Raw genomic sequence first — 18039 nt, forward strand, 5'->3', positions numbered from 1 at the left:
ATAGAGGTCCCAGAAATAAATCTAAACATACATGGTCAACTAATTTTCAACAAGGGCCCAGAAGGCTTTCAACCAATAAGACACAATGGAGATAGTCTCTTTAATAGTTGGTACTGGGGAAACAATTTCCACATGCAAAAGAATGAAAGTGAACCCTTATCACACACCATTTTGCTTTTATGGTTTCAGCTATTATGTTTAGAATTAAGTGTAATAATTTAGGTCTAAAAGACTTAAATGTAATACCTAAAACCATAAAACTCCTAGGAGAAAACATAGTGAAAAACTTCTTGAAATTGGTTTTGGTGATGATTTCCTATATAAAACATCAAAAACTGAGGCTACAAAAGCACAAATAAATAAATGGAACTACATCAAATTAAAAAGCTTCAGCACAGCAGAGGAAAAAAAAGGCAACCTATGAGTTAGAAAAAAAATTACAAATCACAAATTTGGTAAAGGATTAATCCTCAAAATTTATAAAGAATGCATACAATGAAACAAAAAGAAAACATATAACCTAATTTAAAAATGGGCAAATAACTCCAATAGATATATTTATCCAAAGGAATAAAAATAGCCAAAAGCTATATCAAAAGGTGCTCAGCATCATCAATCATTAAGGAAATACAAATAAAAGGTATTATGAAATATTACTTTATATCCATTAGGTTAACTACTATGAAAAAGACAACAGATAACAAGTGTTGGTGAAGGTGTGGACAAAAGGGAACCTTTGTACATTGTTGGCAGGAGCATGGGTTGGTGCAGTCATTATGGAAAACAGTATGGAGGCTCTCAGATAAATTAAAAAGAATTACCATATAACTCAGCAATCCCTCTTCTGGGTATGTATTCAAAGGAAATAAAATTACCACCTACTAAAAATATCTGTACTCTAATGTTTATTGCAGCATTATTCACAACATCCAAGATATGGAAACAACCTAGGTGTCTGTCAACAGATGACTGGATATTAAAAAAAAAAAAAAAAAAAAAAACACAAAAAAACTGTGGTACAGTAGGCCCCCTTAGTAATGGGGGATACATTCCGAGACCCTCAGTAGATGCCAAACCAGAATCAGATTGTTTTTAACCAGAATATGTTTCTTTTCATGTCTTATATGCACAAATTCAATGCCTTTCCCATCTTAACAAAGCCCTGAGGCTATAACCTTTTTGGTTTAAGGTGTGACAATAAAACTAGCACCTTTTTTTCCTTCTTCCCAATTTTACGCATAGACATTTTGTTCTTAAAATACATCTTATAACCTCAGCATATAATTTTTTTTCTTTCTTATTGATAACTTTTCCCTTTTCCCTTAAAGAAAGGACTTTATGGCTTCTCTTTGGCATATTCAAATTGCCAGTATTAGTATTCTTGCACTTTGGGGCTATTATTAAGTAAAATAAAGATTACTTGAACACAAGCACTATGATATAGCAACCTCTATCTGATAACGGATAGAGGTTATCAGATAGAGGTGGCTGCTAAGTGACTAATGAGTGGTAGTGAATACAGTCTGGATACACTGGACAAAAGACTGATTCATGTCCCGGGTGAAAAGAAGATAGGCAGTATGAAACTTCATCATGCTACCAAGAAAGACATGCAATTTAAAATTAAGAATTTTTTATTTGGAGAATTTTCTATTTATCATTTTCAGACCATGGTTGACCACACGTAACTGAAACTGTGGAAAAACTATTAATAAGTAAGGACTGCTGCAATGGAATATTATTGAACACAGTGGAATATTATTCAGCCTTAAGAAAGAAGGAGATCCTGCCATTTGCCACATGTATGTAGTTGGAGGACATTATACTAAGTAAAGTACGCCAGACACAAAAAGTATCACATGGCTTCACTCACATGTTGAATCAAAAAAAGGGGGGGAAGGGCATACAGAGAGAATAACACAGTGTTTACCAGGGGCAGGTCATCAGGGAGAAAATGGGAGATGTAAGTCAAATTATGCAATGTAGCAGATACGTAGTATCAATATGTCTAAAGATCTAATATACAACATGGGGACTATAGTTAATAATAGTGTATTATGCCCAGAATTGTCACTAAATGAGTAGATTATATCTGCTTTTATCATGGGGTGGAAAAAAGAGTAACTATATGAGATGAAGGATGCAATAATTTATTTCACAGTAATAACTATTTTAACTATTTTTATATATATATACAGATAGATAGATAGATATACATATAGATAGATAGATAGATAGATAGATAGATAGATAGATAGATAGATATGGAAGTTTGGATATTTGTCCCCACTCAAATCTCATGTAGAATTGTAAGTCCTAATGCTGGATCTGGGGCCTGATGGGAGATGTTTAGTCATGGGGCGAATCTCCCATGGCTTGATCCTGACTTCATGAGAGTGAGTTGTGCAAGATCTGGTAATTTAAAAGTGCATAGCATTTCCCCTCCCCATTTGTCTCTCTCTCTCTGTCACTCCTGTTTTTGCCATGTGAAGTACCTGCTCCTCCTTAACCTTCTGTCATGACTTTAAGCTTCCTGAGACCTCCCTAGAAACTGAGCAGATGCCAGCACTATGCTTCCTGCAAAGACTGCAGAACCATGAGTCAATTAAACCTGTTTTCTTTATAAATTACCTAGACTCAGGGACTTGTTTATAGCAATCCAAGAATGGCTTAATACAGAAAATTGGTACTTAGGAGTGGGGCATTGCTATGATGATACCTGAAAATATGCAAGCAAATTAGGAACTGTGTAATGGGGAGAGTTTGGAGGAGTTTAGAGGGCTCTAAAGAAGACAGAAAGATGTGGTAAAGTTTGGAACTGATAGAAGCAGAAGACAATCACATGCCTAAGCAGATAGGGAAGAATCCCCAGAAAAACTCCAACCTGCCCAGGTCATTGTGCACAGGGGGCTTGCCTAAACATGCCCATGATGAAAAATCTCATCCTTTAACTCATGTGCAGGAAGGGAAATACATCAGTGTGGAGTGACTCAGACTAAAGAATCAACTGTGCACTGGAAGAACTGGGTGGAGCAACCAGGAATTTGTGCCTTCTGCTGGCAAGGAGTCTAGCCTCTTCAGCTTATGTGTGGGAACCCTGGTATACAATTGTGAGGTGAGAGCCTGTTTTCAGGACCCATCTCTTTTCTGAGAGCTTTCCTTTAGCTTAATAAATTCTACCCTCCTCATCCTTCAATGTGTCCACATGCCTAATTTTTTTCCTGGTCATGAGACAAGAACCCAGATTTAGCTGAACTAAGAAGCAAAAAATTCTGCATCAGAACTTCTTAAGAGACTGGTTAAATGGTTTTACCAAAATGCTGATAGTGATGCAGACAGTGAGGTCCAAGCTGATGAGGTATCAGATGGAATGAGGAACTCACTGGCAACTGGAACAAAGGTTATGCATGTTATACCAATAGAGCTTGGCTGCATTCTGTTCATGCCCTAGGAATCTGTGCAGGTTTGAACTTGAGAGTAATACTTTAGGATATCTGGCAGAAGAAATTTCTAAGTGGCAAAACATTCAAGATGTGACCTGGCTGCTTCAAAAAGCCTACACTGAGATCAAAGAAGGATCAAATAAATGACTTAAAGTTGGAAATTATATTTAAAGAGGAAGCAGAGCCTAAAAGTTTGGGAAATTTGCAGCCTGGCCATGTGGCAGAGAAAGAAAAAGCTTTTCTGAGAGAGGAATTTAAGCAGGCTGTGGAGCAACAACTTACTAGAGATATATGCATAAGTAAAAGGGAGTCAAGTACTAATATCCAAGACAACTGAAGGCATTTCAGAGACCTTTGACGAAGCCCCTCCCATCACAGGCCCTGAGGCCTAGGAGGACTGAATGGGTTCATTAGCCAGGCCAAAGTCCCTGCTGCCCTATACAGCCTAGGGACACTGCTCCTCACATCCAGGCTATTCCAGCTTCAGCTAGGGCTCAAACAGACCCAGGTACAGTTTGGGCTGCCGCTTTGGAGAATGCAAGCCATAAACCTTGGTGGCTTCCACATAGCCTTAAGCCTGTAAGTATGCAGAATGCGAGAGTGAAGAACACTTAGCAGCCTGCACCTAGATTTCAGAGGATGTATGAGAAAGTCTGGGTGTCCAGTCTGAAGCCTGCTCCAGAGGAAGAGCCCTCACAGATAATCTCTACTTGGGCAGTGCCAAGGGAAAATGTAGAATTGAGGGCCCCAGATAGTATCCCCAGTGGGGCACTGCCTAGTAGAGCTATGAAAAATGGGCCACTATCTTCCAGATCCCAGAAGGGTAGAAGCACCAGCAGTTTGCACCCTGTGCATGGAAAAGCCTCAGGCACTCGATAGCCTATGAGAGCTGCTATGGGGAATGAATCCACAAAGCCACAGGGGCAGAACTGCCCAAGGCCTTAGGAGCCCACCCCAGCACCAGTGTGCCCTGAATGTGGGATATGACATCAATGGAGCTTTAAGATTTAATGACTGCCCTGCTCTGTTTCAAACTTTCATGAGACCTGTAGCCCCTTTCTTTTGACCACTTTCTCTTTTGGACTAGAAATGTTAACTTAATGCCGATATGCTTATACCTCCATTGTATTTTGGAAGTAACTAATTTGTTTTTAATTTTACAGGCTCATAAGTGGAAGGGACTTGTCTCAGATGAGACTTTGGACTTTGGAATTTCGAGTTAATGAGAGAATGAGTTAAGACTTTGGGGGACTCTTGGGAGGGCATGATTGTATTTTGCAAAGTGAGAAGTGCATGAGATTTGGGAGAGGCCAGGGGCAGAATGATATAGTTTGGATATTTGTAACTGTGCAAATCTCATGTTGAATTGTAATCCCCAAGGCTGGAAGTGGGGCCTTGCTGGAGATGTTTGGGTCATGTGGGCATATCCCTTACAGCTTGGTGCTGACTTCATGATAGTCGGTGAGTTTGCACAAGATCTGGTTGTTAAAAGTGTATAGCACCTTTCCACCAATTCTCTCTCTCTCTCTCTTTTTTCTGTCTCACTTGCTCCTTCTTTTACCACATCAAGTGCCTCCTGCCACTTGCTTGCTCCTTTTACCACATCAAGTGCCTGCTGCCCCTTTGCCTTCTACCATGATTGGGACTTTGTAAACTTGCTGAAGCCCCTCTAGAAGCTGAGCAGATGCCAGCACCACGCTTCCTGCAAAGCCTGTAAAACCTTGAGCCAATTAAACATCTTTTCTTTATAAATTACCCAGTCTCAGGTATTTCTTTAGTAATGAAAATGGCCCTGACATTATACCGTATACCTTTAATACACACAATAAAAATGCATTTTTTTAAAAAAAGAAAACGTTTGTTTGTGTTAGAAATGTAACAGTCTTTTACTGTCCCATGTCTGCTTATGTGTCACTTTTTTTGTTGTTGTTTTCTTTTTTTATTTTTTTTGTTTTTTTTCCCCGACAAGGTCACCTAGGCTGGAGTGCAGTGGACCAATCACGGCTCATTGCTACCTCTGCCTCCCAGACTCAAGTGATCCTTCCACCTTATCCTCTTGAGGAGCTGGGACCATAGGCATGCACCACCATGCCTGGATAGTTTTTGTATTTTTTGTAGTGATGGGGTTTCACCATGTTGCCCATATTGGTTTCAAACACTTGAGCTAACATGATATGCCACCTAGGCCTCCCAAGATGCTGAGATTACAGGCGTGAGCCACCGTGCCCAGCCATCGTTTTCTTTATGTGGAAGATTAAGTGGCAAAGAGCACTGCAGTTAAAGTATCCTATGAAATGGTTGTCTTAACATCTATCTCATAATTAATTACACTTTGTTTTTTCCACATAGTCAAGGATAATGCCTTTGATCTAATTATCACACTTGTTTTAATAATAGATATAATGCAGTTCTTAATTTACTTTATTAAGTTTCTATACTTAATATAGAAAATAGGTTGTTATTTTAAATTTTCTATACTTGAAACACACACAAACAGAATAGTGAAAAAATTAGAAGGGACTTGTGAAATCCATCTCTCAGAGTATTTAGCTGTTACAGCAATTTTTAATCATGTAGCTACAATCTTGCTTCATCTTTTTGCAAACATTTGATAAAAAAAGTGAATTAACATAATAATTCCAATGATATTTAATATACATACATTATGAAAATAAGTTTATGATTACTTTCATGATAAAAATTCATGGGTTGTTTGTTTAGTTTCAGATCTTAATGCCAGATATAGTTTAAAGAAAATTTTTCTGGGACGTATCCATATGTAGAAGGGGCAAGCCTCTATCGGAAGGAAATTGCCTATAAAGTTAAAGAATTCCTCATTCAATCTTGCTCTTCTATGGCATGCTTATTAATATTTCAGCCAAACTCAGAATCCAGGACAGAAATGAAATAAAATCTGTTGATTAGATATCTATTTTAAAGTGAGGCTAAAGATTATTTTATCAACTGTCATTTAACTATCTTTAGTTCATCTTATAAAATAATTTAATCAGAGTAATCATTCACCAAATAAGTTTACATCCAAGATTATATATTTACAGGGAGAAGGATTTTTTATGGTGCTAGAATTCAGACTTCCTGAGAAAATATAAGTTATTGTACTAGAGATACAATAAAAATGAGAAAGACTATTGACTAGACATCTGACAAATGTGCATATGTCTTAACAAAAGGAATGTAAGTGCTAAAATATTATTTTGCTATTATTGTGGACCCACAAAGAGGTGATCTCTAATTTGCCAAGCATGCCATAATGTACCTACTCACATAATAATAATTAGCAAGTTTAGTAAATCCCTATTTCTAGCAGAAAGTTGTATGTCTCAACAACAAGGATAGCACACATTGTTTTTAAAGTTACTTTCAGGAAAAATAAGATTTACGAGAACCAGAAGGTCAGGATCTTTGCATTTAGATCCACTTCACAACATGCTTCATCAGGAGAGGATCATTTATCTTGAAAGACACATCCCATAAAGGCCATGGTGTGAGGGAAAATGAAGCCATTAGATTTTTGGAATTTAAGTTTTATAGCTGCAGTTTCAATAACACTACCAGAGTTGAATAGGACCCAAGTGTCATATTGAAGAGTCAGCATAAATGACTAATTCCATGTGGTGAGAAAGCTGATGGGCTTCTTACACTGAGCTATCTGAGGAGAGAGGAATCAGTCAACTATAGAGGATCGCTTCATTGTACAACTAGGGAAGTTGAGCATCTAAAGGACTAAGCACACAGCAACATTTTAAAAGAAATAATATTGTGTGTGAAATTCAGCAGTATTAACTATTGATATTAGTGTCAACTGAAATGAGTCCATGAATGAGACAAGATTTGCAATTAGAAAGGTCCTAAGGATACAATTGGGTAATGCAAATAATGTCAGATTGGGTAAGTTAAACTTGAAATCATTGCCATGCCCCTCTGAGTCTCTGCAATGACTCTGTTTATCACAGTCTCCAACCATCTCCTCAGAAGTATACAACACTCATAGGGAAATCTAGTGATAGGCTAAGCAAAAGAAATACAAATTCTACTTTTTATCACTGTAGGGTACTGGATAATTTCTGATAACTCATGCTGTTTCTATTTTTCTAGATAATCATGGTCAAACAGAGATATAACCACCTCTGTATTTGGAAATGAAAAACAACCACCAACACAATAAACAAAATCTCTTTTGAGGGAAATCCCTTTTTCTATAGCTTTCATTAAGGGAAGGATGTTGAGAAGACCTAGTACACTTAAGAGAATAAATCTCAACTTGTAGCTTGACAAAGACAAATGTTCCCTACTTGTTCTGGAACAGGTAAAAGAAATTCCAATGTTATGTTTACTGATTCTGCGCTTCGCTTCCTTGAAAAGAAAAGAAAAGAAAGGAAAGGAAAGGAAAAGAAAAGAAAAGAAAAAACCTTAGTGGGAAGTTAAGAGCTGTTTGATTAACTGCTAAGCTAAACCGGAGGGAGCATACTCAGGAGTCTCTCTCTGGGAGGCTCCTCTAACTTGCTGTTCTCCTGCTATGCTTGCACATACTGGCTAATGTCAATTAATCACATAAAGTAGAGACCATGGATTTTGTATAATTTCCCCCCTTTCTCATAAAGGGAACGAATTGTTCCAGACAGAAGGAGACAACATTGCACAGGCAATTCAGCTGAATTGTAACCTGGGGTGGACTTAGTGCTGTCAAGGGGGAAGTTTGGGTTGATGGTTCTTCTGAGCTGCACAGCTCAGTGGTTTTTCTGTTTATAATGCCAGCTTTTTCTTACGCACTGCATTGTATTAGGGACTTCAATACAGAAGGAATATGGGGATCGATTTAATAGAAACTCTGTTGGGAAATAGAAAAATGTTCAACCTCCCTAACTAACTTTCTGCATTAACTTTTTGCATAATTCTCCTCTTTTAGTTTGCCATTTGTAAGACTGAAATTAAAAGAGAAAGTATAATATTAGCAAACCAGTCCGTTAAAACATGCAAAGACAGTTCTACTAACCTGATTTTAAAAACCCACTAGCTGCTTTTAAAAGCATAAATTATAATGATCAACTATCACAGAGTAGCAGTCAGGGTTTTAGAGTTCAGCAGTTGCAAATGAACATGAGACAATATTTGTGGTCAAATAAACATGGATATAAAGCCAAGGACATACAACTCTAGGCTTTCAGAAAAGACAATTCTCAAGTAACTTACTAGCAATATAAGAACATATTCTAAATAGAGTTCTTTGTAACAGTGTCAAGCATACGTGCTGAAAGCCACAGCAATCAGCCTCAATGTGATACTCTTTCTCACTACCCACTGGTGTTTCGGAAACTGCTTGAAAATCAAATCTTTAAATATATAAACCAAACCACATCTAAAATTATTGCCAGACACATGTTTAAAATAAGCTGAACATTTTCCCCCCAAAAGCAAGTTAATTGTATTTTTCTATGTCGGATAGATATTTTGGATCAAATAAGAAATAAAAGCAATACTTTGACAAAATGTTATAAGTGCTATTTTACGTAATTAAACCCAGAATCGAAGTGCAAAATCTATCATGACTGAAATTAAAGTCTTAATGTTTTAAATGATAGCAATGACTGCCATCCCTAGCAGACAATACAGAAATGTCATACAAAAGGAGAAAAAACAGGTCCCAGCATCAGAATCCAAATTGAAAGTAATTTTCTTGCTATAAAATTGAATGGTTTATATTTACATTATTAATGACAAGAAAAAATAAATCGAAATATAGAAAATATGCTTGCCTCAACATTGCCGCCAAAGCTAGTGATTTATATTGTATTTATTTACATAAATGATTAAAATATATTTGAAAATTTGTTTTTATAAATTGGCAATTTATGATTACGTTTATTTATGGAGTACAATGTCATGTTACGTTTTATGAATATTATATAGAATAATTAAATGAAGTTAGTTAACATATTTATCACTTCAAATATTAACTTTTTTGTGGTGAGAGTATGTGAAATTTACTCAGCATTATTAGAAATGTACAATACTCTGTTCTTAACTATATTCACCATACTATGCAATAGAAAATCTGAAAAAAAATTTTCTCTTATCTAATTGAGATTTTGTACCCATTGATCATCATCTTTTCATTCCCCTCATACTCACTAACTCTCTAATAACCATTCTACTCCATGCTTCTGTGAGTTTGATGTTTTCATGTTTCATAAATAAATGAGAAAATGTGGTACTGTATTTGTCTTCCTTTGCCTGGTTTATTTTACTTACAATAATGTTCTACAGTTATTTTCATATGGTAGCAAATGACAAAATTTCTTTCTTCTTTAAGGCTGAAGAGTATTCCATTGTGGACATATAGTATATTTTCTTTTTTTAATAAAATGTGTTTATTTTTAATTTTTTTAAATTTCAGATTCAGGGGGTAGATGTGCAGGTTTGTTACATAGATATCTAGCATAATGGTGAGATTTGGGCTTTTAGTACACAAATCATCCAAATAGTAAATATTGTACCTAATAGGTATTTCTTTAACCCTCTCTTGCTTCCCAACCAACACCTACTGGAGTCTCCATTGTCTATTATTTTCATCTTTACGTCCATGTGTACATATTGTTTAGCTCTCACTTATAAGAAAGAACATGCAGTATTTGATTTTCTGTTTTTCAGTTATTTCACATGGAATAATAGCCTCCAGCTTCATCCGTGTTACTGCAAAGGACATGATTTCCTGTTTTCTTTTATGGCTGGATAGTATTCCACAGTGTATATATACCACATTTTCTTTATCCAGTAATCCAAAGATGAACACTTGGGATAATTTCATGACTTTGCTATTGTTAATAGTGCTGTGATAAACATACAAATGCAGGTGTCTTTTCAAATGATTTCTTTTCCTTTGGGTAGACGCCCAGTAGTGGGATTGCTGGATCAAATGGTGATTCTATTTTTAGTTCTTTGAGAAATCTCCATGCTGTTTTCTATAGGGGTTGTACTAATTTACATTCCCACCAACAGTGAATAAGCATACCCTTTTCTCTGCACCCCTGTCAACATCTGTGGCTTTTGACTATTTCATAATAGCTGTTCTGACTGGTATAAGACACCTTGTTGTAGTTTTGATTTGCATTTCTCTAATGATTAGTGATGTTGTATATTTTTTCATGTTTGTTGGCCATTTGCATATCTTCTTTTGAGAAAGGTCCGTTCATGTCCTTTGCTCGCTTTTGAATGGAATTATTTGGTTTTGTCTTGTTGAATCATTTGAGTTCACTGTAGATTCTGGAGATCAGTGCTTTGCCAAAGGCACAATTTACAAATATTTTCCCCCATTCTGTAGGCTGCCTGTTTACTCTGTTGATTATTTCCTTTACTATGCAGAAATTTTTGGTTTAATAAAAACCCATTTGTCTATTTTTGCTTTTGTTGCATTTGCTTTAGGGGTCTTAGTCACAAACTCCTTCCCTAGGCCAATGTCCAGAAGAGTTTTCCCCAAATTTTCTTCTGGGCTTTATATCAGGGCTTACACTGAAGTCTTTAACTCATCTTCAGTTAACTTTTATATATGGCAAGGGATAGGGCTCTAGTTTCATTCAGAGGTGTATGGCTAGCCAATTTTCCTTGCACCATTTATTGAGTAATGTGTTCTTTATCCATTGTTTATTTTTGTCAACTTTGTCAAAGATCAGTTGGTGGTAGGTATGTGACTTTATTTCTGGGTTCCCTATTCTATTTCATTGACCTATATGTCTAGTCTTCTACCAGTGCCACGCTTTTTGAGTTGCTATAGTCTTGGGAGTACAATCTAAAGCTAGGTAATGTGATACCTCTGGCTTTCTTCTTTTGGCTTATGATTGCTGTGTGTTTTGAGTATCTTTTGTAGTTCCATATGAACTTTAACATTTTTTTTAATTCTGTGAAGAATTACCTTGGTAACTTGATAGGGATTGTGTTGAGTCTGTAGATTGCTTTGGGCAGTATGTTCATTTTAATAGTATTGATTCTTCCAATCCATGAGCATAGGATGTTTTTCCATTTGTTTATGTCAGCTGTGTTTTTTTCATCAGTCTTTTGTAGTTCTAGTTAGTTGGCTCACAATTCTGCCAGCTGTTACAGAAAGCATAGCACCAGCATCTGGTTGCCTTCGGGTGAGGTCTCAGGGAGCTTTTACTCATGGTGGAGGCAAAGAAGGAGCAGGCATGTTACATGATGAGAGAGGTAACAAGAGAGTGAAAGAGAAAGAGACAGAAGGGGAAGTGCCACACTCTTAAACAATCAGATTTCACGTGAACTACAGAGAAAGAACTCATTCATTACCAGGATGATGGTGCTAAGCCATCCATGAGGAATCCATCCCCATTATCCAATTACTTCCCACCAGGACCCACCACCAGCATTGCAAATCAGATTTCAACATGATATTTGGAGTAGAAAATATCCAAACCATATCAATTGTCTTTTTGATATGCTTTTGGATGCACGTTGCAAGTATTTTGTTGAAGTTTTTTTGCCTATGCTAACCAGGGATATTGGCCTATAGTTTTGCTTTTTGGTTGTATGTTTTCCTGATTCTAGTATCATGATGATACTAGTTTCATAAACTGAGTTAGGGAGGAATCCCTCCTCATCTTTTTTTTTTGGAACAGTATCAGTAAGATTGTGATATTGTTTGGCTGTGTGTCCCCATCCAAATCTCATGTTAAATTTTAATTCCCAGTGTTGTGGGAGGGACCTAATGGGAGGTGACTGCATCATGGGGTAGATTTTCCTTTGCTGTTTTCATGATAATGAGTGAGTTTTCATGAGATCTGAGTTTAAAAGTGTGTGGCACTTCCCCCACCTGCTCTCTCATCAAAATGTGAAGATGTTCTTGCTTCCCCTTTGTCCCATTTCTGATTATCCTTATTTTAATCGTTTATCGTTTTTCCTTAATCTCACTACCAACCTATAGATTTTGTTTATCCTTTCAGAGAACCAACTTTTCATTTTGTTGCTCTTTGTATCATTTTTGTGTTTTCAAACTCATTTAGTTCCATTCTTATCTTTGTTATTTCTTCTGCCACCCTTGGGTTTTTTTTTTTTCTTGTTTTTCTAGTTCTTTGATTTAAAATGTTAGAATGTTAGAATGAGATAAATTTGTCTCTTTAATGTAGGCACTTAATGTTACACACTTTCCTCTTAGAACTGCTAAAGGTTTTAATATATTGTGTTTGTATTTTCACTAATTTCAAATTTTTTGTTATTTTTGTCTTAATTTTGTTGTTTACCCAAAAATCATACAGCAGCAAGGTGTTTTGTCTCATGCATTTGTGTAGTTTTGACAGTTACTTTTCTAATTTTATTATACCGTGGTCCAAGAAGATACTTGATAAAATTTTTATTTTTTGAATTTAATAAGACTCAATTTATGTCCAACCATGTGGTCTATTTTGGAGAATGTTCTATGTACAGATAAGAACATTGTATATTATGTGTTTGTTGGGTAGAATGTTCTGTAAATGTCTATTAGGTGCCTGTAGCCTAGAATCCAGTTTAAAGTTTTTTTGCTGATTTTCGGCCTCAATAATCTGTCTAGTGCTGTAAGTGGTATATTGAAGTTCTCAACCATTACTCTATTGCTATCTCTTTCCTTAGGACCAGCAGTATTTGTTTTATGAATCTGGGTGCTACAATGTTGGGTTCATATATATTTGAAATAGTTATATCTTCTTGTTAAATTGAAACATCATTATTTTATGACCTTGTCTTTTTTTAGGTTTCTTGGTTTAAAGTATATTTTATCTGATATACACATAGCTACTCCTGTTCAATTTTGCTTTCCATTTGTATTAAATATCTTTTCTCGCTTTTTTTTTTTTTAGTCTGTGGGCATCTTTCCCCATTAGGTGGGTCTTTTGTAGGCAGCTAATTGTTGGAACTTGCTTTGTTATCCAATTTGCCAGTTCATGTCTTTTCCATGGAGCATTTAGGCCTTTTACATTCAAGGTTAGTATTGATATGTGAGGTTCCATTCCTGTCATAATGGTGTTAGCTCGTTGCTTTGCAGTCTCAATTGCAGAACTGCTTTATAGATTTGTGAGCATTGTACTTATATGTGCTTTTATGATGGCAAGTATCATTCTTTATTTGCATGTTTAAAAATCCTTTGAGTATTCCTTGTTTTTTTTTTTTATGGGAAACTGCTCTTTATTTAGACCTTTGGGACAAAATTAACTTTGGTCACATATTAGTTAAAAAAAATCCAGTTTTACATATTTCTAAATAGATAGAACTAAATGATCAGAGAAATATTTTCTTCCGTAAAAACTGGCCAAATTTTAGCAAAAATCTAATGTATGATATAATCCAAATTATAAAAAGACTACTTGGGATCATAATATTCCAAATGTATGACAGTTATAACTCCCTCTTAACAAGTGTGAAAAGTACTTGCTCTCATGTTGCTTTGGTCCAAAAGAGTAGAGCTAACTCAGTAACAGGAAACTAAGTACCCAATCTTTTGCAAAAATTAATTTAGATTGTGACTGGCAGCAGAAATATCCATGATGAACAGCTCTACTATAACAAAGAATAATTAAATAATACTTTCCGTGAACATATCACAGTATCAAATACATTTTTATAAGAGAAAAATATGAAGGAAATGATAAAATAGCTATCACAAACAAAAAGAAGCATTTCCCCCATAAGGTGAATTAGAGGGTTGATGATGCTAACATGAAAGGAAGTTGAGTACTCTATTTATTTCTTATTTACAACTCTTACTTATTTCTTATTTACAACTCTTACTCTGTACAAAACTGGTTATAGTCATGCCCATAAAAGTGTAACCCATGGCATTTGAAAGCAAACACTCTTTGTAATTATTTAAAAGGGCCTTTTTAAAAATTATAATACAAAGGTCTGTGCTCTATAAGCAGTCCTCCACTGTGCATTATAACAATAATGCTTACTTTTAATACAAAGACTAAGCGTTTGGGAGTTATGAACCACTGGATTTCACAAACATCATTTTATAATTGCTTTTTGCATCTTTTTTGTTTTTGGGATCCTCCATTTCATCAGGGTGCCCAGCAGCTTGGAGTTCTTCAGCAGATTCTTCTTTCTCTGACTCTGAATCGCTTTCAGAATCATTTAGACTTTCAGGATCAGGTGAATCATCATCGTCGTCATCATCATCTCCAGCCACATCACCTTCTCCATCATGATCTTCTACCTCATTGAAGCCAAGTCCACAATGTCGCCGATATCTTCCTGATAATTTACCGTCCATACTTTGCTGATATTGAGTCTCCAGTTCTTCATTAATTTTCTTGTCTTCTTCCCCTGTTCAGGAGTGAGATGTTGATTTGCGATCTCCTATAATAAGACGACCAGTATGTTTTTTCTTTCCTACACCCATAAGTCTCAAGAACTTTTGTTTTTTCTCTTCATTACCCAAGTCTGCTGCCTCCCAATTGCTAGATCCCAGATCGTCATCTGTGGAGGCTGAACACTTCACCCCATGCAGGTGAGACTCTCTGGCAGCACTCATCCTTGCGGGGGTCCCGATGAAAAATGCCAAACCCTCTCGCCGCCCTCCCCAGCCACAACACCAGCAGCTTGCAATCCTCCACTGGCCCAAGCAGTGCCACTCCAGAATGCCTGAGCATTTCTTGTAAGACCAGTCTAGTGTTGATGAATTTCCTTAGAGTTTGTTTATCTGAGAAAGGCTTTATGTCTCCATTTATGATGCTTAGTTTGGTCACTTTTGCTTATCAAGCTTAATTTGGTAATTTTACAAAATCCTATATTTCTTGAAGGCTTTGTTCATTTTTTGAAACTCTTATTTATTTTTCTGTAACTGGATAAATTAAAAAACCAACCTTCAAGCTCTGAAATTTTTTCTTCTCCTTGATGTACTATACTATTAAAATTTTCAACTATATTTTGAACTTCCTTCAGTAAATTTTTCAGTTCCAGAATCCATTTAAATTTATAGACATATATATATATATATTCTTTTTTTATATCCTGGATTTTCTAATTGCTTTGTGTTGGTTTTCAATTTTTCTTGGTTCTCACTGAGTATTTTTACAATCCATATTTTGAATCTTTCTTACAATCCATATATTGAATCTTTGTCATGTTATAATTTTCATTTTGGTTAGGAATAATTGCTAAAAAGCTAGTGTTATCCTTTGAGGGTGTTGGAACACCTGCCTCTTTGCACAGCCAGAGTTTTCATGCTGATTTTTTTCGATGTAAAACATTCATCTTATGGCTGCTGCTCAAATGATTGCAAAGCAGAATCTCTTTCCCCAACCCAAAATAAACAACTCTGTGGCTGGTTTGAGCTCCCCTGCAGGAATGTTGCCACTCTGCCCAGAGGGGAGAAAATGAGCTCCACCCTTCATGCAAGACCAGGCCAGTCAACACACTTTCAGTGGGGAAACAGCTGCTCCAATAATGCTAAAAAGGCTGTCTCCAAGTACACTTGCACCAACTTTCAGGGGGAGAAGCCATGGCTGCATCTCCAGTAGTGAATTGGGGGTAGCAGAAGCTCCACATCCATTCCCAGCCACTGTTTCCACCTGTCTGTTGAGGTGGAACAGCACTTCCCCTCTTCACAGACGAGCACCATGCCCACATCTCCACTGGAAGGTACACAGCCACTTTCTGGTCACAAGCAAGAGGCTGCCGAGCAGTAGAGAGTGTGTGATCTGGTTTCCTTTGCTTGCAGAGGCTCTTTGGTGGACTTCAATTTTCCTTCGCCTAGAGGCAATCTGTGCTGAGGGCTAGATCTCTGGGGATCCCACAGTTCCACAGAGTCCCACTGGTCCCTGTGGTTGCCACATTTCAGAGCAGATTCTATGGAATGTTTGCAGGCTATCTAGTGATGTGGAGAAACAGTGCTAAGGTTCTCTGGGCAGGATAGTGGCTCACAATGGGTGCACAACCAGTATGGTGCTCATTGCTTCAGCTTGGGTTTGAGTGGAAAGCCAGCAAACCCACATGAGCTGGTTTCCAGGCGCTCTGCTCTCCAGAAGTTCCCAAACATCTGCCAACAGCAGTGCCTGGGCTTGCAAAGGCAGAGTAGCTCTCCAAAAATTCATTAGTTAACAGCCTGACACAGGGATGAGGGAGAAAATAATCACTCTTGCCTACCTTTTCCATGGAGTTCCAAAGTTCCTTGGGGGTCAGTCTCTACCAAGCTCTTTGCTGCCTTCTTTTTCTGTACCCCCAGTTTCTTCCCATGACTTTTTCAATTAGTTTTGGCACTCTTCCCTCAGTATTCCACTCAGGCCATGATCATTCACCTGTAAAGTTGGATCTTTTTTTCTGAGAACTCATATCTGACATCTCTAGTTAGCCATCTTGCTTCTGTATTTAAATAGTTTCTGACAGTAAGAAAAAGTCCAAAGAATAATAATGTATTTACTTATACATGTTCCTTTTTATTAAGAATTAAATAAGCAGGTTCTTTATTTGACTATAATTTCAGTGGTTGTTTCAATTTATACTTTAATACTTTTTTTACTAATACTTCCAAAAAGTGAATACTCAAAAAACTTAAATGTGGTATAGATGATGGTTGCGATGATGATAATAGTATCTTGGATTTTTTAGATAATATTGATAATATTTTCCAGGTTGTAGTCTGATCCAGATATTTTCCCCAAATATCCCAACTTTGGTATTAAGAAATCAATATTTCAAGGAGTTAAATCAATAGTTAAAACTACAGTGAAAATACCACATAATAAAAGAGAGAGATAACATTTTCTTTTAAATTATCTTGAATTTGTTTATGACAATGTATATTAAAAAACTCAAATTAGTTGGACTTATTTGACCATCCTGACTTCAAAAACACAAAAAGTGTATGTATTGATAATTCCCTAAATTTCAAGGATTTCCAAATATTGTTTTTCTTTCTCATTCAGATTTATAACTTTTTAAATGCCATTTTTAAGGCACTGGGTGTTGAAAGCAAAAACCAATTCTAAAATGTTTCATTTCAGAAAGCTTTGAAATAAACAGAAAATGTTTTGACTGGCATGGCACAAAGGATGAAATAGAAATTAAACACCTTTATTTGTTCTGCATGCTTCTTTCTCAAAAGTCAGCAAGTACCATTGAATAACTCATATGATACCTTATGCTTTATATTTGCTGAATTTTTTATGCGTTCAAATTCACACAAAAACTACAGAAGCTTCAAAATGAGAAGATTCACCACTGTCACCTCTGTCTTCACTATCTTATTAGGCTGAAAATTATTATTTTAACATAATTTACAGTATTGCATGTTTTACTAATTTAATTGATATAAAGAAAATAAAATGAATCCACTCTCAAATTCAAATGGCTACTTTGTGTCTCAGGATGTCATTAACATCAAAAGAGTGGATCAACATGAAATTATCTTCTAATTTTCAACATTTCACCCTTATAAATAGGATTACTTACTTACTTTATAGAATTATTTTTAGTTCCAAATTAATATACTATATGTTAGATATACCAGTCTAAGATATTAGAACATTAATATTGGGAGTTCAGGGTAGAGTTTGTGACCTATTGTACTTTCATTTGTTAGAGAAGGTGGCATGTT

The 18039-nt window shown here is 36.1% G+C and overlaps 1 pseudogene; it reads right to left on the reverse strand.

The window, feature by feature from the left end:
* Positions 1 to 14041: 14041 nt before the first annotated feature.
* LOC100448611 (small acidic protein-like) lies at positions 14042 to 15004 on the reverse strand (annotated as a pseudogene).
* Positions 15005 to 18039: the final 3035 nt, after the last annotated feature.

The sequence above is a fragment of the Pongo abelii genome, chromosome 15, assembly GCF_028885655.2.
Source record: "Pongo abelii isolate AG06213 chromosome 15, NHGRI_mPonAbe1-v2.0_pri, whole genome shotgun sequence".
Classification (NCBI taxonomy): domain Eukaryota; kingdom Metazoa; phylum Chordata; class Mammalia; order Primates; family Hominidae; genus Pongo; species Pongo abelii.